The following is a 26,171-nucleotide window of genomic DNA, read 5'->3' as shown; positions in this document are numbered from 1 at the left end:
ATGGTTCTCAAACCTAGCAAGGTGCCATCCTAATCCATTAATGTCATGCTTTGTTATGAGAACTGGAAAAGTCTAACGTCTGGCGTGGGCTGGTAAACAGCATCTGGACATAGTAATTAGCTCACAGCCAGTCAGACCAACCCAGACCGGAAGCAAGATTGAGTTGGTACAGGCACATGGCCCCTACTCCTTATTCACCCAGACTGGAATCAGGAGTGAGGTGACACAGGCAAGCAGCCCCCACTCACCAAGACCGGAAGACAGAGTAAGGTGACAAGGGCACCAAGCCCAGACTTATCCAGCCAGGAAGCAGTAGTGAGGTGATGCAGGGACATGGCCCCTACCCACCCAGACCGGAGGTTGTCGTGAGGTGACACAGGCAGCATGGCCCTTACTCCCCCACTCATGCAGACCAGAAGCAGGAGTGAGGCGAAACAGGCACGTGGCCCCCACTCACCTAGAGTGGAAGCAGGAGTGAGGTGAAACAGGCATGCAGCCCACACTCACCCAGACTGGAAGTGGGAGTGAGGTGGTGCAGGCACACGGCTCCTACCCACCCAGACCAGAAGCAGGAGTGAGGTGACACAGGCATGCGGCCCCTATTCATCTAGCCAGGAAGCAGAAGTGAGGTGATGGTCGCATGCCACACCAGAGGCATGATCCTAGCATTCCATGGCAGCTCTCTTCTCTCCCAGCCTTTGTGAAGGGCTGCTAGGTTCCATGATGCACTCCGGAGGTCAAGGGGCTGGAGCCAAGGTTGCTGCTGCCTCCCCCAACTGTTACTCCACCTGCTGCAGCTATGGTAGCAAATTTAATAAGTTCTAATTCACAGACCATATACTATGAACTATTAGTGTCTTCATGTACCATGTTCCACTTGCTAGTCACTTAATTGTATAGTTGCCAATGTCTTAAGTGTTCACTGACTTGTAAATATGCTGGAATGGAAATCCTAATATCACTGATGTCTTTTAATTTCTAGGAATGATGATTTTGAAATGACCCTTTCTGAAGAGAAGAGGAGGGGACATAGACTCAACTGTTCAAGAGTGCCTTTGGTTGACATTATTGGCCCAAGAATGAGTCGACACAGCTGGTATCCAGTTGTTTTGTGTTAGTCTTTGGGTCATGTTTTCTGTTTGGCCTTGGAGTCTTAGGCTTCTCTTTGTAGACACAGAAGATGGGAAAGTAATTGCCAAGGCTTATATAATCAGGAGCCATTTACTTCCTGCCCTTCTGAAATGGCATCTCACTACATAGCCAAGATGGCCTTGAACTTATTTTGCTTCTGCTTCAGCTTCCCAAGTGATGGAATTACAGGCTTACCATACCATGCCGAGCTATCTCTCATGGACCATTTGAAATAGAAAAATCATGACATGTGCGCTGTATCTACTAAGAGACTTGTGCAAAGACCAAATAATTTACAACCCTGTTGTTAAGAATATAGACTCATATTCAACTGAATTTCAAATTCAATTTTGGTTTCTTACCTGCTTTGGGTTAAAGAGGTAGACACTATATCACTGAGTTTTATTCACTTGTACAGAAATGTGGATGGTGCCAGGGACAGGTGGCTCATGCCTATAATCTTACTCAAGAGGCTGAGATGTAAGGATTGTGTTTTGAATCCAGCCCGGGCAGAAAAGTCAACATTAGAATAGGAGGGCAAGAGCCAAACTGATGAGCCAGATACTCTTCTGAAAAATGGTTTAATATGGTACAATGTTTCCCATATGTCAGTTTGTCATTCTGCTTCTAGTCAGAAAATTTATAAGGCTCAGAAAAGGATTCAAGCTCTCTGTTAAACCATACTGTAGCCATTTTGATTTGTATTAAAGGAATAATCAATTTAGACATTGGTAGCTCATGCCTATAATCCTTGCTGCTTAGGAGGCTGAGATCTGAGGAACATGATTTCAGGCCAGCCCAAGCAGAAAGTCCATGAGACTTGTCTCCAATTAAGCAGTGATAAACCCAGAAGAAGAGGTATGCCTTAATACAGTATTATTCCTAAGGAAAAAGCTTTATTTAAGCTGGCTTAAAACTTTGGGTCATATGTTGGGACATTGCCACGTACAATGCTGCTGGACCCTGCCTTCCTTTGGTGTGTTTGCCTAGAGCCTGGCTTTCACTCCTGTGGATATAGGCTGTTTAGCCCACAACCTTGGGGGTGGCATGATCCGTGTATGCCATATACTGCCCAGACAAAAACCTATGATGGAAGCAATGATTGACAAGGTGTTAGTCCAAAGTTACAATGGTAAGGATGTATTCTGTTTAGCTTTTTTCTTTAGTTAATTGCTTTTTAAAGTTTATCTGCTTATTTAATGTACTCTAGGAAATCAAAAGTTAATATTTGGAATTTTTGGTGCAATTTGCAACTAGGCAAGTAGAGCACCCATTGCCCCCAAATTCAACATTTAAAATTATTAAAACTCTGTTCAGATGTTTTAGTCATCAGAAATTTGAGCCAGGGATGGGAGCTCACACTTGTAATGCTAGCTGCTGGGTCTTGACAGATACAGAGAGGATTATGATTTGATGTTAGCCCAGGAAAAACATTCAAAATATTGGATCTCAATCAATATTGAACCCAATGCATTGTGCTTCTTATTTCATCTACTCAGAAAGGGTAAAAAGAAGGATTATGGTCCATGCTGGTCTGGTCATAGACATAAAACCCTACCACAAAAATAGCTAAAGCCAAGCCAGGCGCAGGTGGCTCATGCCTGTAATCTTAGCCACGCAGGAGGCTGAAATCTGAAGATCACAGATCAAAGCCAGGCCAGGCAGCCCAGTGAGACTCATATCTCCAATAAACCACTAGAAAACCAGAAGTGGTACTGTGGCTCAAACAATAGAGCTTTCACCTTGGGCTGAAGAACTCAGGGACAACTCCCAGGCACAGAGTTCAAGTTACATAACCAACAAAAGAAAAATGAGGGCTGGGAAGGCGGTCAGTGGTAGAGTGCTTGCCTTGCATGCCTGAGGCCCTGGGTTCGATTCCTCAGCACCACATAAGCAAAAAGAAAAAAGCCAGAAGTGGCGCTGTGGCTCAAGTGAAGAGTTGAGGGACAGTGCCCAGGCCCAGAGTTCAGGCTCCACGACTGGACTCCCCCCCAAAAAAAAAGAAAGAAAGAAAGAAAAATAACTAAAGCCAAAAAAAGCAGGTGTATGGCTCATCTGGTAAAGTACCTACCTAAAATGCATGAGGCCCTGAGTTTAAGTTCTAGGATAGAAAGGGGGAAAGGATGTGAAGGAATAGAAGGAAGAAAAGAAGGAAGGGAAAAGTTATTCTGTATATTGTACTTGCCTAGCTATTTCATTAAGGTGGCTTCTCATTCCTTTTTTTTTGTTTTTTGGTCGGTTGTGGGGCTTGAACTCAGGTCCTGGATCCTGTCCCTGATCTTTTGTGCTCAAGGATAGTGCTCTACCATTTTGAGTTACATTGTCACTTACGGTTTTCAGTGGTTAATTGGAAATAAGAATCTCATAGATTTTCCTTCCTAGGCTGGTGTTGAACCTTGATCCTCAGATCTCAGCCTTCTAACTAGCTAGAATTACAGGTATGAGCCATTGGCTCTGGTCACTCATTTGTTTTCTTTCTTTTTATTTGTAAGTCATAGGACTTGAACTCTGGGTAATGTCCCTGAGCTCTTCAGCTCAAGTGAAGTGCTCTACCACTTGAGCCAGAGCCCACTTCTGGTTTTCTGGTGGTTAATTGAGGATAAGAATCTCATGAGCTTTCCTATATGGGCTGGCTTTGAACTGCAATCCTCAGATCTCAGGATTACATGTGTAAGCCACCTGCACCCAACTTCCTCATTTATTTTCTCATGGTGAGTTGTAGCTGATTTCCCTACTCCTTGTAGTTCCTAGCAACTACAAAGTAGTCCTAGAGGTACCTCATCCTTTATAGTAGTCCTTAGGACCAAGTGACTGCTGAGTGCAGGAAAGCAGATGAGGCCAATATAAAATACAATGCTATCTATCTATCTATCTATCTATCTATCTATCTATCTATCTATCTATCTATCTATCTATCTATCTATCTATCTATCTATCTATCTATCTATCTATCTATCCAGTGGAGAGAACTAACACAGTCCCCCACTACCACAAATTATACAGTCGAATTTCCCACATTTGGGGAAATCTCAGGGGTCAGCACATCTGAAGTGCAATAGATAAGCCTGGCCCTGGGAAAACCATCTTCATGATCATAGTATCTCCCCTGCCAGGTAAGTAACAAGTGCCAGGTAAGTAACAAGGCTGACTTGGTATTTAAAAAACTAACAAACACATGAGAGCAGTTCACATTTGTAATCCTAGCTACTCAGAATGCTGAAATCTGAGGATTAAGCTTTAAATACTAGATAAATTTTGCTGAATTTTTATTAAAGCTCCTTTGGTGTTTTTAATTGAAGGTTTTATTTATTTTCTTATTTTACTGTTTCTTACTGTGACTACCAAAAAGCTGAGTGACTTCCGTGGCTTGTATTCCTGGATTACTTTGGAGGTGCTCTAAGACTTCATCAGAGGCCAGACTTGTTCTACTCAGTGGAGTAGCCAGCCACAAAGTTGTAAGTGACAATACTTACAGTAAGCAAAATTACATAAAATTAAAAATTCAGACACACATTTCCACTAGCCATATTTCAAATAAAAATAGAATTCAAGTTTCAGTGAATGTTAGTAAAGTTATAATGCATTCATTTTATGTGTCCCCTGTCACACTGCCACAGAAGAATGGAATACTTAAGGCATATCATGTGACTCCCAAGGCCTGGATGTACTTACTCTGTTCCTTTACAGAAAATGTTTGCCTGACCATGTACCCTAGTGAATATCATTTATTATGCAGAGCTACCCTCTTTTCTATATGCTGTTATTTCTCCCTATACTTTTCTCCCTCCCTCTCTCTTCCCTCACCCAATCCCTCCCTTTCCTTGTTTTAGGGATCAAAACTCATGCATGGTAAGTTGCTAAGCTGAATCTCAGCCCTGTGTATGATTTTGTGTTTGGTGAGGGGGTACTTTTTCAGGGCTTGAACTTTGGCCCTGGACACTATCTCAACTTTCTTCCTCCCTCCCTCCCTCCCTTCCTTCCTCCCTCCCTCCCTCCCTTCCTCCCTTCCTTTCTTCCTTCCTTCCTTCCTTCCTTCCTTCCTTCCTTTCTTTCTTTCTTTCTTTCTTTCTTTCTTTCTTTCTTTCTTTCTTTCTTTCTTTCTTTCTTTCTTTCTTTCTTTCTTTCTTTCTTTCTTTCTTTCTTTCTCTCTTTCATTTTGTCAGTCATGGGGCCTGAACTCTGAAATCTGGGCCTGGTCACTGTCCCTCAGCTCTTTAGATGAAGGATAGTGCTTTACCATTTGAGCCACAGCACCACTTCTGGCTTTTTCCGACTTATGTGGTGATGAGTAATGGAACTCAGGGCCTTATGCATGCATGACAATCACTCTACCCCTAAGCAACCTTCCCAGCCCTCATTTTATTTTAAAAATAAAATTCAAAACATGCCTTTTATGAATCTTCTTTCAATTTATTGAAACATAGTATATATTCTTTAAGCTGTTTTTAAAATATTTTTAGTGTAAAAATATTGTACAGAAGGTTTACAGTTACATGAGTAAAGTAGTGGGCACATTTCCTAGTGAGCATTGTCACCTCCTCCTTTCTTTTTCCCCAAACATCCCTTCCCTCCCCACCTTCCCAACACCTCCCATCCACCACAAATGTTGTAAAGTTTGTTTTCAACATAGTGTTTTGTACATCTCATTGTTACAATGGGTTAAACTGTATCCTTATTTAAACATCTTGTTATGTACATATAAGACGCAGGTCACCAGAAACAAATACAGTGAATACAGAGTAATACCCTGGAGGAAGAACATACCAGAGAAACAAAAAAAATCACATAGTACATTATAAATATGTTAAAAACAATAGCAAGAAAGAAAAAAGCACTTGAGTTACTATCTTGAGGTTTATTTCACTTAACATCATCCTATATGGTCATATGTACATAGCTTTTGATTTTTTCTTCTTGTCCTAGACATATACTAGATATTGAAAAAAAGGGAAACTATAAGACCTACGTTTTGGGGGGGCCTGGCCTACTTCACTTAATATAATTTTTTCCAAGTCTTTCTATTTCCTAACAAGTGGGGTGATGTAATTCTAATGGAGGCATAGAATTCCATTGTGTACGTGTGTATGTGTGTGTTTGTGTGTGTGTGTGTGTGTGTGTATTATATATATATATGTATGTATATATATATGTATATATACATATATATGTCACATTTTCTTGATCCATTTATCTACTGAGGGACACCTGGGTTGGTTCCATATCCTAGCTATGGTAAATAATGCTGCAATAAACAATTGTGCTGGTAGCTTTAATATAGCCTTGTTTGTGATCATTTGGGTAAATGCTCAAAAGTGGTATTTCTGGGTCATAGGGAAGCTCTATGTGGAGTCTATTGAAGAATATCCATACTGCTTTCCAAAGTGGATGAACAAGTTTACACTCCCACCAACAATGCAGTAAGGTTCCTTTTTGACCACATCCCCTCCATCATCTGTTATTATTAGAGTTCTTGATTATAGCCATTCTAACTGGGGTGAGGTGGAATCTCAACATTGTCTTGATTTTCATTTTTATTCTTCATGTGTCTATTGGCCATTCCTATTTCCTCTTCAGAGACCTTTCTCTTTAAGTCTTTAGCCCACTTATTCATGGGGCAGTTGTTTCTTTGAGGATTGGTTTTTGGGGAATTTAATTTTTTGAGTTCTAAATATATTTTAGATATGAGACCCTTGTCCATTGTATGGCTAGTGAAGATCTTCTCCCAGTACTTGGGCTTTCTATTGATCTTGCTAGCTATGTCCTTTGCCATGCAGAAGCTCTGCAGTTTCACGCAATTCCATTTGTCCAACCTTTCTATGATTTTATGTGTTTCTGGGCCTTTATTAAGAAATTTTCGGCATGTGCCAAGGAGACCTAGAGGTTTTCCTCTTCCTTCCTGAAATGTTTTCAGGCTATCTGCTTTGACTCCAAGGTCTTTGATCCATTTGGAGTTGATTCTGTTGCAGGGTGCTATATAAGGATCTAGTTTTAGTTTTCTACAGGTGTGAAATATAGTATATATTTTATAAGTCTTTGTCCATCTCTCTAGAGGCCTCCACAAGTTTATATGTATTTGTAGCTTGGGAAGGGAAATAAGATTTAAATCAGGACAGTAGGAGGCTATGGTTTATAAGACTCATTTGAGACCCTTTTGGAAGGAATGTTGACTTTTTCCATCTGATATCCTACAGATGACAATCTTGGTACAGGTATTGAGTAGTCACAGGATAGGAAGCTTGTACTGATTTCTCCTGACTTTCCCCTGGGGACAAAGAAGGTGAAGTAGCCATAGGCATGAATCTGTAGGGGGATTGCAATTTATTTGTACTGACTGTATATTTCTAATTACTGTTGCCACAGGCCAGTGGGTGAAAGGTTTTTTTTTCCTTTCCTACTTTAGCTGTAACTAGTTATTTTTCATTTTTTAAATTTTATTTTATTGTAAAGAGTCTATAGAGGGGTTAGAGTTACATAAATAAGGCAATGAGTACATTTCTGGTCAAGCATTGTTACCCCTTCCCTTGTTTATCTTCCACTATCCCTTACCTCCCCCACCTCCCACACTCCTCCCCTCCCCACCCGAAGTTGTAAAGTTCATTTCCAACATACTGTCTTATGGGTGTCATTGTTGCAACGGGTCATCCTGTGTCCTTGTTTTAGCATTTTGTTATTTCCCTTCCCCTCCCCAAATTAGAAAAATGTATCTACAAGATGCAGGGTATCAAAGTCAAGCACAGTGACAACAGGGGATATACCACAGGGGGAAGAATATACAAAGGAAACCAAACACTTACATAATAAATCTAAAACAACAACAACAAATGAACCCCAAGATATAGTAATTTGTTTTTATAGGATATTTATTCTAAAACTCCCTAGACATCTTAAGTTTGGACTGTTTCTTTTTTTTCTGCCAGCCTGTGGTTTGAACTTAGGGCACTCTACCGCTTGAGTCCCAGAGCACCACTTTGAGCTTTTTCTGAGTAGTATATCTTATATAGAGTGTCATAACTTTCCAGCTTAGGCAGGTTTCAAATAATGATCCTTAGTTCTCAGCTTCCTGAGCATCTAGGAGTACAAGTATGAGCCACTAGGACCTGGCTTGAATAATCCCATAGTTTTAACTAGCTGTTTTCATATCCCCTACCAACAATGCTTTCTCATACTTTTTAAAGTTATCTCTAAATAGCTTAGGAAGGAGTTTGAGCATTGCTTAATCATTTTTTCACTTTCATTAGTATATACTAGTTGCACACACTGAGAGGTTTGATGGAATTACTTCCACACACGCATATGATATACTTGCTCACATTCATCCTGACATCCCAGTGCCCAGCCCTTGAATTCAAGGCCCAGAACTACTGTGTACATGCAAACATTCACGGAGACACACACACACACACACACACACACACACACAGAAGAACAATTAGCAAAGGTTATACTATTGATCAGGAACTGCAAGGAAACATGGGAAGGTAGATTGTCTTTTCCCAGTTTCTCTGTCTTCCTCCATTCTCTGCTTTTCCTCAGAACAACTCAAGCCCTCCACACCTCGCTTCTGTCTGTTTGAACACCCTGAGCCTGGCTTCCAGTATGCCATTCATAGGGAGCTGCCCTTGCCTGGATAGATGGTCCTCAAAGTAAGCAGAGTGTCTCAGGTTATATTTTATTTTTCCATTTGGAGTGTGAATGCAGGCCCTGGGACCATAAGCAGCATCTTGAAGTGTATGGACAGCTGTTTTGAGCTACAAAACTCACCTCAGAAAACAAGCAGAGGAAGTGGGATGCAAAATACACAACCTGAACCAATAGATCTATAGGTGACTGAGAGCCAATTTCCACATTAATGTGAATACAAGGGTGAGTCCATTTGAAGACAGGTCTCCAACGATTTAATGGGACCCCATGGACAAGCCTGGCAGGAAGACACGTGTGTGTGTGTGTGTGTGTGTGTGTGTGTGTGTGTGTGTGTGTGTGTGTGCCTGAAGGCTGGGCTGGGGCTCAGGCTGAGGCTGAGTGCAACCTGCCCTTATGCCTTTTTTGCTGCTCTACCACTTCATCCACAGCTCCACTTCTGGCTTTTTTGTTAATTGATTGGAGATGAGATTCTGATGGACTCTCCTACCATGGCAGGCTTCAACTCTGATCTTCAAATCCTCGCCTCATGAGTAGCTAGTATTAAAGAAGTGAGGCACTGGAACCTGTCAGGAAGCCTCTTAAATAACAGAGCTATTTTTAGGGAGACAGGAAACACCTCAGTCCAAAAGATGGTGTTGCGTTTTCATGTTTTAAAGGAAAAAATGCACTCAATATTGAAGTGTGAAGTAATATTGAAGGAAAGAAGACAGCAAACTTTCATAAATCTGGTGTTGTGAAAGCCCATCAGACATGAGTGTTTCATATAGGAATCAAAATAATATCCATGTGGCAACATTGAGACTCACCCATGTGGTCACTTGAACTGGTTGAAGACCTATTCTCAGACTGACTAACCTTCAAAAGTCTGGGATTCTGCTCTGTGGAAGATGTTTTCCAGTCACACTTGTAAGTCTCTTAGTTCTGTTTTTCACACTTCTCATCCCTCATTCTTAGTATTCACCAAGTATCTTTTCCATTGCTGCTCCAGAAGATGCTTTCAATGTCACTGTAAGAAGTGGCGCTGTAGCTCAAGTGGTAGAGCGCTCGCCTTGAGCTGAAGAGCTGAGGGACAGCGCCCAGGCCCAGAGTTCAAGCCCCACGGCCAGCCAAAAAAAAAAAAAGAATCTTTGGGGCTGGGAAGGTGGCTCAGTGGTAGAGCACTTGCCTTGCATGCCCGCGGCCCTGGGTTCGATTCCTCAGCACCACATAAGAAAAAAGCTGGAAGTGGCGCTATGGCTCAAGTGGTAGAGCACTAGCCTTGAGCTGAAGAGCTGAGGGACAGCGCCCAGTCCCAGAGTTCAGGCCCCACGACTGGACCCCCCCCCCCAAAAAAAAGAAAGTAATATCAATGTCACTGTAAGGATTCATCTAATAAGAGAAACTTGTTTGAAGAACTTTAATACTTATATTAATAATATCATTACTAATAAAGAGTATTATTCAAGAACTACTTTAAGATAAATAAAACATGATTCAGAGCAGTTATGTAGTTTGGATATTAAATCTGATAACACACATATATTCCTAGGCCATTACAAATCTGTAGTTACTTCAATCTTACAATACAAATGTTCTTAAGAAAGAAAGTGTTGATAATATAAGCAACCCAGTAGTTGTTGAATGAGATAAATATAGTGAGGACTTCTGTTGAGCTAGTACACACTGGTTCTTGCTCTGAAAGCATCACCTATCTGTTCTGAGAGCCAGTCAGGCTTAAGTAGGACACATGCTTCTGGATGACAGACCTGCCTGGCATTCACTGCCTAAGTCCATTCAGGCCCACAGCCCATAGGCAATATAGAACAATCTTCAGAACAGTCATCCTGACTTTAAAGTTCAAGCCTCTAATCCTAGCACATCAGCAGACTGATGTCTGAGGATTGTGGTTCAAAGTCACCCTGGGCAGCAAAGTCTGGAAGACTCTTATCTCCAGTTAACCACAAAAAAGCCACAGTGGAAGGGATAAACTGAGAGCAAGGGAAGGGGTGTAATTGTCCCCAAAAAATGTATTCATTACCTGACAACTGTTTAATTTAACTGACTTAACTGTTACCCCTCTGAACGTCATATTCCTAATAATATTTTTTTAAGAAAAGGAAAGATGAGTCTGGGAAGGTGGCTCAATGGTAGAGTGCTTTCCTTGCATTCATGAGGCCCTGAATTCAATTCTTCAGTACCATATAAGCAGAAAGAAAGCTGGAAGGCACACTGTGGCTCAAGTGGTAGAGCACTAGCCTTGATCTGAAGAGATGAGGGACAGTGCCCAAGCCCAGAATTCAGGCCCATAACTTACAAAAAAAATAAAGAAAAGGAAATAAAAAAGGAAGAGTATTGCTGCCAGGCTCAGTGGCCAAGCCTGTAATCCTAGCTATTCATGAGGCTGAGGATCAGTGATTGAAGCCAACTTGGGTTGGAAAACCTATACCACTTTTAGCTCCAATTATGTACAAAAAAACCTAGAAGTAGAGTTGTGGCTCCAGTGGTAAAGCAGTAGCCTTGAGGGGAAAAACATAAACTACAGGGATAGTATCCATTTCCTGAGTGCAAGCCCCAGAAAGGCACAGAATAAAAGAAGGAAAGACACTATGAACTTGGTTTATCTGTACCTGAGATGTCCTTGTTAGAGACGATTATGGACTGAAACTCTGAACAGGGCATACTAGGTCTGGCATTTTTTCTGCACAAACTGTGTGCACAACCATCTTAACTCCTTCGCTATTCTATAGTTGCAGGTTGCATTATCTTCTCACCATGGAAGAGGTCCAGTATTTACTTTCCCTAGGGTACCTGTTTCCTTGTCTTCTGCTCTTTATTCATGGACAGCAGTATTTTAACTGAGAATGCAAGGAGGAGGATTGGCAAGGCCTTGAAAAAGAGAATTTGCTAGAAGTGGGTGAGACAGTGGTGATAATGCCCAGGACCAGGTGAGCATTTTGGTGATGATTGGGCATGGTGTGTCATTCTTTATCAATATGCTGAGGGGCCATGGGCATGAAGAGGAGGCCTCAATGCCTCCTGGGGTCATTCAGATTGCACAGATATAAGCCAGCTAATCTTCCTCTCACTTTCCCAGCATGGAGTTATGGGTCCTGCCTGGAAGGGGACTCATGCCCAAGTATGGACAGCTATCCACACAACATCCAGTTGTGTCCTCTACATTGTTACTACATTGAGAGCAGTGCAGCACAAATCACATGGAGCATGTCTAAATCATTAAAGGGATGGGAAAGTGGTTCTATGTTATATGGACCAAGACAGACAGAGAACACCATATAAGTTCCCTTTCAGAGACCCCACTTCTGTTCAATGGCCAAGAGAACATACAGGAAAACCTCCAGAAGGAGGAGCTATGTTCCTAACCTGGACCTTCACTGCATGATTTCCCAAAGCTTATGGATACAATAAAACTAAATCTCTCCAAGATCAGGCATGAAGTCTCTCAGAGACCATTGCCCACATCTGTGAGGAGAGCATAGGAGGTAAAATGGACTGTCAGGGAGGGGAATAGCCACAGAGTGTCTCCGTGACATCTCTGGCATCCAGTATTCAGATAATTAGGGAAAGGTTACGAAAGCCTATTTGGTGTGGATAATGAATCATTGCAGCAGGTGGCACAGAGGATGGGAAAGCTAGTTGAAGAATACATGGGTCCCATCAAGTCCCAAGATGTGCAGATCTACCATCAAGAGAGCTGGACTATATGTTGGATATGTTACATGATAGCCTTTGCTAATGCCAGGTCTTAGACATGTGTTATACTACAGTGACTCTGCTGTCTACTACCACAAAGGCATGTAAGAGAGAGAAACTTGATACAGTTGCTGACGTCACCAAGATCATCCTAAGGAAGAACTTCGTAGACATTATCATCTGATTGTGTGTGGGGTCTGGGGTGGGGGGGGTGTATGTGTGGACACTAGAGATTCAACTTTGGGTCTGGACAGTGCCCCTGAGCCTCTTTTGCTCAAGGCTTGTACTATAGCTCTTAAGCCACAGCTCCACTTTCAGCTTTTTTGATATTTTATTGAAGTCTCACAAGTATTTACTTACAAGATAAACTTTAATTATGAGGTGATATGATTTTAAGGATGATATACTACTATGCAAATGCAATAAATAAAAATAGGAGGTAAAAAGACACTCTAAGGACTATATAGGAAGTTTTATGAAAGCCATGAAAGTATATCTTAAAAAAGTGTTATTAGTGACTTAAACAGCAGTGCTAAATTTTTTGTCCTGTATAAATGAATGAAGTCAGTTATTTCTGTTTAAATGTATAATGTTATTTTTCTCTTTTTACTGTTTGTAATCCATACTATTAATATTAATAGGTGTAGGAGACTCAAGCTTAGCTGTTGAACCTGGAAAAGGTTTGAGAGGTTGGAACATCACCTGAATAGTACTCAGAAAGCTGAGAGCTGACTATGCAAAGGTTAAAACACAGCTCTGTGAAGTAAGCCAGGCCCAAAGAAATATAAGTCCCATGGTTTCCCTTATTTGAAATAACTAGTATATGTCTGAGACAAACAGAAACTGTCAGACAAGTTGATGTTAGGTGAAATGAACCCCAAGATAAGGATTCAAATGTTTTTTTTTTTTCTTTCTTGAGATTGTTTCCAACATATTTATAAAATGATTTCTTTGTTGCTTTGTATGTACCTCCCCATGGAATTAGCCCTGCTTTCACTGTAGTTGTGTTGGTATAATTTGTGGAAAGGAAGGAAAAAAAACAAATTGTTTAAATAGGGATACTGGTGGACCCATTGCATGAATGAGATGTACAACACGTTATGTCGAAAAGCGAACTTTACAACTTTGAGGGGGAGGTAGGAAGAGCTGGAGGGAGGGGTGGGGGGCGCGACATGGGGAGGGATGGGAGATGGGAAGGGATAGGAAGGGAAAACAAAGGAGGAGGCAGCAATGCTTGATAAGAAATGTACTCATTATCTTGCCCATGCAATTGTAACTCCTCTGTATGGTATTTTCACAATAAAAAAAAAAAAACAAATATATAAATAGGGTTACAGGTGACCCCATTAAAACAATGAAATGTATAAGATGTTATGTTGAAAAATGAACTTTACAACTTCGGTAGGGTGTGGGGGTAAGGAAAGGGGGTTGAGAGGGGAAGGGATGGTAAGGGGAAACAAAGGAGGAGGCAACAATGCTTGATAAGAAATGTACTCACTATCTTGTCAATGTAATTGTAACTCCTCTGTATGGTATTTTCACAATTTTTAAAAAAAGCACAGCTGTGGAGAGTGTTAAGCTATTGCCCCCTTCCATAGTGCTTTAAAGGCCTTGAAGCCTGGGAGGTAAAAGAATTGACAACTTAACCTAGGAAGCTAGATAAAATAGACCAAATGTCTGGATTTTCTCTAGGTTGCATTCTCCTTTCTCAAAACAAAAAGGGAACCAGTGTTTCTCTCTCACTGTGGTGGTTCTGATTGCAATATAGAAGCTTCATTTTTGCATGTATCCATGGTAACCTTCCCAGTGTGAATCCAAATAAATATGATTGCTTGTATGACCTGGGGCCCAAGTGCCAGTAAGCCTTGGGACCCCAGGTCCTCATTGATTTTTTTTTCTTTTTCTCTATACCTGTCCGTGTATTTTCTAATTTTCTTCAGCTTGGTATCCTATTGCACTGCCTTGGGTTGCAATTAGCAACAAATATGAATATTCTTGAGTTGTAAAACATAAAGGACTTATCCCAGATGGCTTCAAACCACAGTCCTCAGATCTAAGCCTTCTGAGTAGGATTACAGGCATAAGCCACTGGCAACCAGCATGCATCTGAAGACTTGATGTCAGTGAGATCTTTCTTGGGGAATGTCTGCACATCTCAGTCCTCCTCAGCTCTGTTCCTTCCTGTTACCCAAACAGAGTCAACATTTTCACTCCTTTATGTTCAAAATCCTTGAGGTTAGTGAACTGACTTGCCTGCCATGTACCTCCTTTCTATAAATACAATAGTGGGTTTTACTCCTTACCATCGATTAACTAAATTAACTGGGATCCACACAGAGGTGACATGTCCTTTTCTGGATTGCACACCGTACACCTATGTTTTACTTTATCTAATAAAGTTAACATAACTTACCTTGTTTGAGGGTTCTTAGTTCCCATATTTCTTCCTTCTCATCCCTCTTTCCCTTGCACAGAGGGAAGAACCATTTGGAATTGTGAAGAGTGAGTTTTTAGTCATTTTCTGAAAAGCTTTGCCAATGGATCCTGATTTCCAAGTCCTGAGTAACTGGCCTGTAAAGCCTTGTTCTTTAATCTCTCCTCAGCTGACACAAATGACCACATATATCTAAAAAAGGCTTTGGGAAATGAGTTCAGGTTATCAGTTAGGAATCCTTATTACCTGGTCACTGTGCATAAGTTGTTTTTGTTTTTTTGTTTTGTTTTGTTTGAATAGTGTACAATTAGTACCAGAATTAGACTTCCAAGTATTTTTTTTTAATTCAAAGCTAGCAGGCACTCTTATTTGAACCACAGATCAACTTCTGCCCCACACTCTTTATCTTCTGGTGGTAAATAGGACAGAAGTTTCCCACAGGAAGCCAAGGGCACTACACAGTATCCTCAAACCTGAAGACTGTGGTTCACAGCCAGCCTGGGCAGGAAAATCAATGAGCCTCCTATTCCCAACTAATCAGCAAAAAGAAGTGGAACTGTGGCTGAAGTGGTAGAGCAGCAACCTTGAGCATAAAAAAAGCTAAGAAAAAGCTAAGAAAAAAAGTTTTAAAAAAGGTAAGTGAAAAACAGATCTAGCACTAAGACAACCACAAAATAAATTTTTTTAAAAAGTGCAAGAGAGCACAAAGAGTCTTAAAAATGATAAAAATTAACAAGAAACTGGTGGCTCACACTTGAAATTCTAGCTACTCAAAACACTGAAATTGAGCATTACTATTCCAAGCCAACCAGGACAGGAAAGCCTATTGTGTGTGTGTGTGTGTGTGTGTGTGTGTGTGTGTGTGTGTGTGTGTGTGTGTGTATGAGTGTGTGTGTGTTCCTTTCTGGGATATGATCTACAAGTTTTTGCTTGACCATTTCCAATCTTTTGGAGGTTAATTTGAGATAAGAGTCTCATGAACTTTCCTTGTCTCCTGACAATGAACCGCAATCAGTATAAGTCAGGACTTTGTGGGAGTGTCTATACTTACCTCCTACTAACCACCAAAACCAAAAAATGAACCAAATTGCAACTGTTACTAAAGTTTTAGAGCATTCTATCCTTCAGCAGGATTGGTGAGGCCCTAAAAACAAGACAGAGAACCAACAAATAAATAAATGTATTTGAAGAAGAAAAGAGCCAATTAGTTTTTTATAATATAGACTCATATCTTTAATCCAAGCTGAAATGTAAAGATCACAGTTCGAATCCAGCCTGGGCAGGAAAGTCCAACTAACTTCTTTTTGAGTGTGCTAGACATGGGCTTGAACTTGAGGGTTTTTACTCAAGTTTAAAAATACTACTTCCTGTATCATGTGCTGAATTGGAGATGAGACTGATGGACTTTCTAGCCCAGGCTGGCTTTAATCTGTAATCCTTAGATTTTAGGATACTGTGTAGTGCCTTGGTTCCCATGGGACTCTTATTTACTATTAACCACTAAAAGAAAAATAGAGGCGGAAGTTGAGCTGAGGCTCAAGTAGTAGAGCCTGCTAGCTTTGAAATGAAAAACAAAATACCCACAACAAAACAAAACAACCCTCAACGAGAGTCACTAGGCCTTGAATTCAAGCCTCCTCTCCCCCCAAAAAAAGACCTCAGGAGTTGAGTTTTTGTTCCTGCTAGCTTTGAGCAAAAAACAAAAGGCCAAAAATCTCATGGACAGTGAAGTAGTGTGGCCTAAATATAGAGCCTGCTAGTTTTGATCTAAAAAAAACAAGCCAGGTGCCTCTGGCTCATGCCTGTAATCCTTGCTACTCAGGAAGCTTAGATCTGAGAATCACATTTGGAAGCCAGCCTCGGCTAAAAGGTCCCCTGGTGACTGTTTTTTCCAACTAAGTAGAAGTGGCACTATGTCTGAAAATAGTAGTGTGCCTGCTGTGTCCCTGATGGACAGTTCCTAGGCATTGAGTTCAAGCCCCAAAACTGACAATATCAATAAATTGATTAATTAAATACTGAGCATAAATGAGTAGGCCCTAATAATAAAGGACATGAACTTTGAAAAAGGGGGAAGGGACAATCAAATAAATGAAAAGGTGGAAAGGGAGCATATTAAGGCCTTCTAAATCAAAACTGTAATTCTACCTGCTCAGATTACTGAAAACTGAGGACTTTGGTTCAAGCCAGCCCAGGCAGGAAAATACAGGAGACATATTTTACTGTGTTCAGTATGGAGGCTTGAACTTGCTATGTTTTGCTCATGGCTACAGGTCTACTTCTTCCAACCTCTAGGTGGTTATTAGAGATAATTGTCTCATTGACTTTCTTGCCCAAGACTGGCATTGAAACATGATTCTCAGATTTCAGTCCTTTCTGTAATGCTCTTGACTTTCTATTGATATTCTAATCTCCTATTAACCATAAAAAAATGCAAAAGTTGAGCTGTGGCTCAAGTAGTGAAACCAGCTACTATTAAGGTAAAAATAAATAAACCTCAAGGAAAGTCATCATGACTTAATTTCAAGACCTAAGAACCACCACTCAATTAAAAAAAAATAGAACCTCAGTCACTGTGACCTGAGTTTAAGCCCTAGAAAAACAGCTGCAAAAAAGAAAAACAGCCTGTAGTTTACCTGTGGTCAAAGTTGTAGGTCATGGTAGTTTCAAGGGAAACAAAAAATCAGCATAATAGCTAGTGCCTAATAACAAATGCCAAAAAGAAAGAAATAATAAATAACTGAAAAGGTGAAAGAAGAGGTAATTAAAGATTTGTAAATGTTGACTCACACTTATAATTCTGAATGCTAAGGAAACAGAAATCTGTAGGTCATGGTTCAAAGCCATACTGGACAGGAAAGTCCATGAAACTTGCTTCAGTATGTTCAGTCGAGGGACTTAAAATTGAAGTGTTTTGCTCAAGGCTACAGCTCTACTATCTTCCACCTATTAGGTTGACTGGAGATAAGAGGCTCATTGACTTTCCTGCCCAGGCTGACTTTGAACTCTGATCCTCAGATTTCAAGCCTCTCTGTACTGCCCTGGACTACCCATGGAATTCTTGCCTCATATTAATCACTTAAAAAAGGCAGAAGTTTAGCTGTGGCTCAAGTAGTAGAGCCATCTACCCTTCAGTTAACTAAGTAAATCAATAAAACCTCAGAAAGAGAGGAGAGGAATGAGAGTGAAAGACAGAACGTCTTACAATAAGCAAAAGGAAAGAAATGTATATATCACCTGGAAGAAATAATTGTATTGTCAAAGCTTATAGAATTGTATTGTCAAAGCTTATAGAATTCACAAACTTTATCGACCATAATAATGACAATTTGCATTGTGAAGGTTAAAGTATGTTTGTGACTTCAACTAAATATCACTATTCCACAATATTCTGAAATAAGAGAAATTTAGGTAATCACCTAATCTCAATAATAGTAAAAATCTCAGAAAGAGTCACCAGGCCTTAATTTCAAGCCCTAACACCAACGTGCCTAACTCCAGCCAAACACACACACACACACACACACACACACACACACACACACACACACACACAGAGCAGGAGCTGAGTTCTCACTCTTGGAGCAGAAGCCAAATGAAACAAAAAGTAGACTGTAGTAGACCTATGGCTTAACTAATAAAGCAAGCTGCTTTTAAGAGAAAAGAAAAGAAAACTTGAGTATGAAGGCAAGGCCCTAAGCCCCTGACTCTTCCCAGAATGGAAATCAGTCATGGAATCCAACAGAACGTGCCCCTTCAGTTCTAGGCCCTCCTATCAAAAATAGATGGTAGGCTTGTTCTTGGCTTCTGGCACAAGTACCTTGTGTAGAGGAAGCCCCTCCTCTTGCTTCCTGGATCCCAGGGTTCAGCCTCTCTTGTGAGTCAGGGTGGGAGGTGGATGGCAGTGTGGCAAGAGGTTCCAAATAGAGTGGCAGCTGTGCTAATTGACTTGAGGCTGACAGCTGGATGCCAGGGCTAAGTGATAACAGGTAGCTATCTCTGATTACCCAGCAGTAGGCAGACTGAGTTGGAGCACCTGCTGGCTCTGCCTATCAAGTCCACCCCATCTCCTCTGCCCCATAACAACCAGAGGTTTAAATGGGGATCTGAGTTGGCTGTGTCAGATTCCTGCTCCCCAGCCCTACCTGTTTTCCTCGGTGTACACCACTGCTGAGGACACGCATCCAACTGCTTTGCAGCCCTACACCGTGAGGGAGATCGTGTACATACAGGCAAGCCACTGTGGCAACCAGATTGGCTCAAAGGGGAGCATGACACTGGCCTAGGATCCTAGTCTCAAATTTAGGGGGATAAGGAGGAAGAGGACGGGGTTGGAGGGTGCAGGTGGTGGTGGTCATGTCTAGGCTGAGGTAGGTGGGGCTCCATAGTAGTCCCTAACCTCCTAGAAATCAAGTCCCCCAGATAGTTTCCCCAATTTCCCTAATTTGTGTGGCCCAGGTGGGTGTGGTTTTTTAAGCAAGGCTGGGGTGGTTTCAAATCCCTTGCATGTCTTAGTCTTACCTGAGACTCAAGTCATTGTACTTAGTTTCCTGGGAATAGACTAATGCATTTTTGGTCTGATTTGAAAGAAAGGAGTGCAGTGTCTTTGAGCTGACAGATACAGAGGATTCCCTTTTTGTCAACTGATGAGTATTAGATAATTGAGAACAGTTCATCAACCTTAATGCAAATTTCTCTGAGTTTTCATGCCCTATCTCAGTTCCCTTAAGTTGGGTGTTTTCTAAATCCGTGGTTGTCGATGTATGCTCTGAGGACCCTTGGGGTTCTGGAGACCCTTCTAGCTGAGTCTTCAAGTTACTGCTTTGGCAATTTCATGTCCATATAAGGCCAGGTTCTCATCATAGAATCCAAACAGAATATTGTATCCCGTAAGATAGAATAAACATAGGAGAACCCAGATGTCTTCTATTCAGCCAGATAGCAAAGAGATTAACAAAACTAAAATACCATCAATTTTTGTGCTTTTTTTAATTTAAAAAATTAATTTTTTTACAAAAATATTTGTGTCAACAGGACTTGGATTTCTTATAGTTATTTTAAAATCCATTGTTTGGACAGTTAACATTCTAGGCCATAATACACTTCTAGTTCCATCTCAGTTTTGGGAAATGCTAAGCGATGAGCACAACATTGACTGCACTGGCAACTATTATGTAGACAGCAGCTTAGAGAATCGAGGTATATTACAACGAGGCAGCTAGTGAGTGTCTCCTGTCTGGCTTCCAATACTGTGGCAGAATAGGTCCCTGGGGAATACTAATGACAAGGAAGGAGTTCCTGCCTTTCTTAGGGTGGTATTGTAGTTCGAATTTGGGGCCTCAATCTTGTAAGTCAAGTGCTGTATCCACCTGAGCCCCTCCACCATATATTTTGTTTTAATTTTTGAGTATACACTTGTGAATTTCCTCAGGAAAGCCTTTTACTGAATTCCCCCTACCTGAACTTGCTGACTAGCCACACCTGGATTTTTTTTTTTTGTCATGGGGCTTCAACTCTGGGCATAGGCATTGTCCTTCATCTCTTCAATCTTTCTTTTCCTTTTATTACCAGGGGTTCCTTTTTTTAGAACTCTCTGGGCTTCTGGGATAACTCCTTCTAGCTTAGTTTAATTCATTAATTCTGCTTGTTGTAACATATTTGGAAATTTTAAGTTTTTATGTTTACTATGCGTGAGCCGCAAAACCGCTTGTGAAGTTGTAGGAGTTTTTGGAGGCAGCGTCACATCAGATGATTGATTGGGGCATCGCCCACATTTAATCTTTGGTCCTAGTCTTTATTATTTAGAGAAGTCATCTCTATTGGACTGGAAAGAAACAACATGCTCTGTTCACGGATCAATAGAAAAATAGCCAAAACGAGAATAAAAGCAATGAATGTACAGCCAAGAAGAATATAGTAAGAATAAAGGTAGAGGCTATAAAGGTGCAGCCAAGTGTATGGGAAGCCTTGAACCAACACCCCCTTCCTGCAGGCATGCTTCCTTAAAGCTCTTTGTCTAACGCGATCTCATGCAGACTCCGCAGGAGGTGGCATGACACCAACTATTTCAGGTAGTTTCTTGGAAATGAGAGTCTCCCAGAATTTCCTGCCCCAGCTGGCTTCAATCTGCGATCCTAAGATCTCAGACTTTTGAGTAGCTAGAATTTCACCCTTCAGCAACCAGAGCCCAGTTGCATTGCCCTCTTTAAAATACAGATTAAATTTCTAAAAAAAAATTTTGAAATTGAAAATTTTAAAATTTTAAAGAGGGATGTTCAGTCACTAATATATATGTGAATAGTCCAAATCATAAAGCATAAATAAAGTGTCTCACCCTGAAATCTATAACACTTCTGGACTTTAGCATTTTGAATATGAATACTTAGCCAACAATAAATTCTTTTTAAGGTTTTTAAAGTAAAAAACATTGTTGTGATGTAGAAAAACCCAATAATAATGTGTAAACACTGCTTTTAAGTGATATATATTGTCTTTCCTAACACAAACAACCTTACTGAAGTCTACAGAGTAGATTGTCAGTTTTTGTAACTGTCAATGTGAAATTCATTTAATTTTATATAAAGAGTTTCCATTCTACATCATTGTATACAAACAGAATCGTAGATAATTGGTTTTCCTGTGTAATAAACCAATGAAAAAGTGCAAACAAAAGGACAGAGCTATTTAATGTATTTGAGTTTTATAGATCTACATTTGGGGATGTCCTCACCTTCGTATTTTGTGGTGATATTGCTTAAGTAAGATATAAGACTTTAATCTTGTGGTTCCTTGGTTGAGAGTCGTTGTGTGGAATTGTATCACTGCTATGAACAGTATTTTATGTTGTGTCTTTATTAGATCCTGTATATCAGGCAGGATGGCCAGTTTTCTTCATGTCATTGTTTAGGAAGGGGGCAGTCTCAAACTCATGTTTATATCATTTTAACTGATATCCCTTTTGAAAAATCAGGTTAAATGGCAAATTGCAAGTAATTGCCCAAGGTTGCTCTGAGTATTTGAATACAGGGAAATGTGCTATTTGATAACAATTATTGAAAAATTGTAACACAAGAAATATGAATTTTATGTATTTTCCCCAGGAAAGCATTATACTTGAATTTCCCCTACATCTACTTGCTGAAGAGCCACACCTGGCTCTTTTGTTTTATTTGTTTGTTTTTTTGTCGTCAGTGGCACTTAAACTCTGGGCCTATGCACTGTGCCCCAACTCTTCTGTTCAAGACAAGCAGCTCTACCACTTAAGCCACAGTGCCATTTCTGGTTTTCTATCAGTTTATTGGAGATAAGAGTCTCACAGACTTTCCTGCCCAGGCTGGCTTTGAACAATGATGATCTCCAACTCCATAGTTGCTAAGATTATAGGCATGAGCACTGGTGCTCTGCACCTAGCTACTTTTAATTGGGGAATGGAAGGGATAGTGGGAGAACAACAAAGGAGTGGGTAACAATGTTCGACAATAAATGTTCTCATTTCCTTACTCATGTAACTGTAACTCCTCTATACAGCACCTTTACAATAAAAATAAAATTAACAAAAAAGAGAAAGCTTCTTGCTGATAGGCAATGATGACTCACACCAATAATCCTAGCTACTCAGGAGGCTGAGAAATGAGAATCATCGTTCAAATCCAGCCTGGGCAGGAAAGTCCCTGAGACCTTTATCTCTAATAAACAACTCAGAAAACTGAAAGTGGGACTGTGCCTCAAGTGATAGAGTGCTAGCCTTGAGCTGAAGAGCTGAGGGACAGTGCCCAGGCCCAGAGTTCAAGCCCCACCATGAACAACAACAACAAAAAAAAGGTGTTGTCATCTTTCTTTTGCCCCATTAGACTCAAAGCCTGATGCTCATCTTTGCCTCCTGAGTAGCTGAGATTTCAGCCACCATGCCCAAAGCAAAGGAATAAAATGCATGGAAATAGACAACTGCAAACGTCCTTAAAGTTGCTGAAGCCTCTTGCATGGTGATTCATTCTCAAGATATCTTTTCTGTTTCCATGTCTGAAATGCTGTAATTTCTATAATGAATGCTGAGAGCCACTTAGAATCATAAGCTCTGCTCCTAAGTTCCTTGTCAAGTATAGGCCCAAGTCAACTCTTGTTCCCACAGGCAACAAATATGTTCCTCGGGCCATCATGGTGGACCTAGAGCCTGGCACCTTAGACTTAGTAGGATCGGAACCATAGAGTTTCAGACCAGACACTTCATATTTAGTACGTCAGCATGGTCCATAGAAGATGGCTAACAGGCACCCCTCCTTCGTAACATCCAGACACTCCAGTTCCCAGAGCTGAGCTGAGCCTTTATTCATCTAGATAACATCCTCACCTAACCCACCTATTTCAGTCCACGGGAGTCATGTCCCTGTCCACTCAATCAGCACAGATAAATACCAGTCTGCAAACAGCCTCTGAAGGGAATGAACAGCGAGCAGGGAATGCCTCCAACAAGGTTTCAGCGCTGCTGGCCCTTTCAAATACCTGGCAATAACAGGGAACCATTTCAGGACACCAGAAATCAAAGCACAGCTATATGTGAGCAAGGTGCAGACAAGTGCCTTCAGCTTAGCTTCCCTCTGACCATTCTGTTCTCCTGTTCCTCCTGTGAAAGTAAGTACTTTTCCAGTATTGATGCAGGCTCTGTTCATTTTTTTTGGTCGGTCGTGGGGCTTCAACTCTGGGCCTGAGCACTGTACCTCAGCTCTTCAGCTCAAGGCAAGCACTCTACCGCTTGAACCACAGCATCCCTTCTGGCTTTTTCTGTTTATGTGGTGTTGAGGAATCGATCCCAGGGCCTTGTGCATGTGAGGCAAGCACTCTACCATTAAGACCCCTTCTCATCACCAGGCTCTGTTCAATTTTAGAAGTACGTGGTTTGGGTTAAAATGTATCTTCCTCCACATTGTCTTTACTTTCTTTAGAACCTGGTTGATTTGTAGGGTCCCAGATACATTGAAAACATTTCCTGGGGGCTAGGAAGGTGGCTCAGCAGTACCGTGCTTGCCTTGCATGCATGAGGCCCTGGGTTCGATTCCTCAGCACCATTAATCAGGAAAAAAAGCCAGAAGTGGTGCTGTGGCTTAAGTGGTAGAGCACTAGCCTTGAGCTGAAGAGCTGAGGGACAGCTCCCAGGCCCAGAGTTCAGGCCCACAACTGGACCCCAAAAAAGAAAACATTTCCTTTATTTCACCAGTGTATCTAAAATAATAGCCAAAGTTGCTCAGAGGAGCCTATAGTCTTCACAATGCATATAGCAAAGTCATTATTCCTGGAGTATGTGTCTCATCATGTCTTTGTGTCTGATAGGCCAGAACAGAGCAGGCAATAACTGGGCCAAGGGCCACTACACAGAGGGAACCGAGCTGGTGGAGTCAGTGCTGGAAGTGGTGAGCAGAAAGGTGTGTCTGTCTCCAGGGTTTCTAGCTGGCCTACTCCCTGGGAGGTGGCACCAGGTCAGGCATGGGCACCCTGATTCTCAACAAGATCCGAGAGGAGTTGCCAGACAGCATCATGAACACCTTCAGTGTCATGCCCTTGCCCAAGATGTTGGACACTGGCACCTTAGACTCAGTGAGATTGGAACCATTTGGCCAGTGTTTCAGACCAGACAACTTCATATTTGATACGTCATCATAGTCCATGGGAGATGGCTAACGGGCACCCCTCCTCCCTAACATCCAGACACTCTAGTTCCCAGTGCTGGGCTGAGCCTTTATCCACCTAACCCTATCATCCTCACCTAACCCTACAACACCATCTTGTCTGTCCACCAGTTGGTGGAAAATGCAGATGAAACGTTCTGCATTGACAACAAGGCCCTGTATGACATCTGCTTTTGCACTCTGAAGCTGCCCATGCCCACCTATGGAGAACTGAACCACCTGGTGTTGGCTACCATGATCAAGGTCATCACCTGCCTGCGCTTCCCTGCCCAGCTGAATGCAGACCTGCGCAAGCTGGCTGTGAACACGGTGTCCTTGCCCTGCCTGCGCTTCTTCATGCCTGGCCTTGCACCCCTGACTAGCCGTGCCAGCCAGCAATACAATGCTCTCTCAGTGCCCAAGCTCACCCAGCAGATGTTTACACCAAGAACACGATGGTCACCTGTGATCCCCGCCATGGCTTCTACCTGACAGCGGCTGCCATCTTCCGAGGCCGCATGTCCATGAAGGAGGTGGATGAGCAGATGCTCAACTTGCAGAACAAGAACAGCAGCTACTTTGCAGAATGGATCCCCAACAACGTGAAGACACTTGTGTGTGACATCCCCACACATGGCCTCACGATGTTGGCCACATTCATTGGCAACAACACGGCCATCCAGGAACCCTTCAAGCACACCTCAGAGCAGTTCAGTGCCATGTTGCAGCACAAGGCATTCTTGCACTGGTATACAGGTGAGGGCATGGATGAGATGGAGTTCACTGAGGTTGAAAGCAACATCAATGACCCGGTGTCCAAGTACCAGCAAATCAAAGATGCCACTGCTGATGAACAGGGGAAATTTGAAGAAGTCTCGTGGAAGAAGAGGTTTAAGACTTCCCATTGCTAGCAGTGCAACAGGAATGCCAGAGCCTGCCTACTGCTTCTCAAATAAATGGTGCTTTCCTGAGCTACTGTTGTCCTGCAGTGGGACCTTGCTATGTATCATCATGCTCAGCCTTCTCTGTCAGGAACTCACTGACAGTGAATGTAAAAATGCAGATTTCTTTTAAATATGATTGTTTTAAAACCCTATTTGTATAAATAAAGAAGTATACATTTTATACCCTGAGCCCTTATTCTTCTTTAGAATCCTTTTTATTCTTTCAGTGTATTTGAAATATAAATTTGGCCAGAAGGATTTAATCTTAGCAATATAGGACTGGTGCTCAAGAGGAGTATTAAATTCATGGTTTTTCTGCTATTTTGAAGAGGAGGATGACAAGTGCCAAGTTGTTGTTTTTCCCCCTGGCCCAGTTTTATAGTTTTCAATCTCTCAAAAGCATGCAAGTAGCAAAAAAGCAGTTTGAAGAGAAAGAAAACTAGATCCAGATGCTACTTCTCCTTCAGACAACCACAGGTTCTTGTCTCATGTCCCATCAGAGGGATTTCAGTCACATTCCCCAGAAACAGTATCAGGAACACTGATCCCTGTGTTTAGAGTTCAGTTGGCAATGAAGCAGCACTCACAGGATGAGTGCAAGTTCCTGGTTGCCAGGGTAGTTTCTCAAGGTGTCTGGCAGCTTTAAGTACAGAAGTGATTCTAGCTGTTTGA

At 41.5% G+C, this 26,171-nt stretch overlaps 1 non-coding gene and 1 pseudogene across 1 annotated transcript; one reads left to right on the top strand and one right to left on the bottom strand.

The window, feature by feature from the left end:
* Positions 1–384: 384 nt before the first annotated feature.
* Positions 385–25,466, top strand: LOC122095305 (annotated as a pseudogene).
* Positions 4,089–4,252, bottom strand: LOC122095321. Its single transcript, XR_006145094.1, has one exon. It is a non-coding gene; the product is annotated as a U1 spliceosomal RNA (small nuclear RNA).
* Positions 25,467–26,171: the final 705 nt, after the last annotated feature.

This window comes from Dipodomys spectabilis, unplaced genomic scaffold, assembly GCF_019054845.1.
Source record: "Dipodomys spectabilis isolate Male_0828 unplaced genomic scaffold, ASM1905484v1 ptg000343l, whole genome shotgun sequence".
NCBI lineage: Eukaryota > Metazoa > Chordata > Mammalia > Rodentia > Heteromyidae > Dipodomys > Dipodomys spectabilis.
This window is presented reverse-complemented; position numbering and strand designations above follow the sequence as displayed.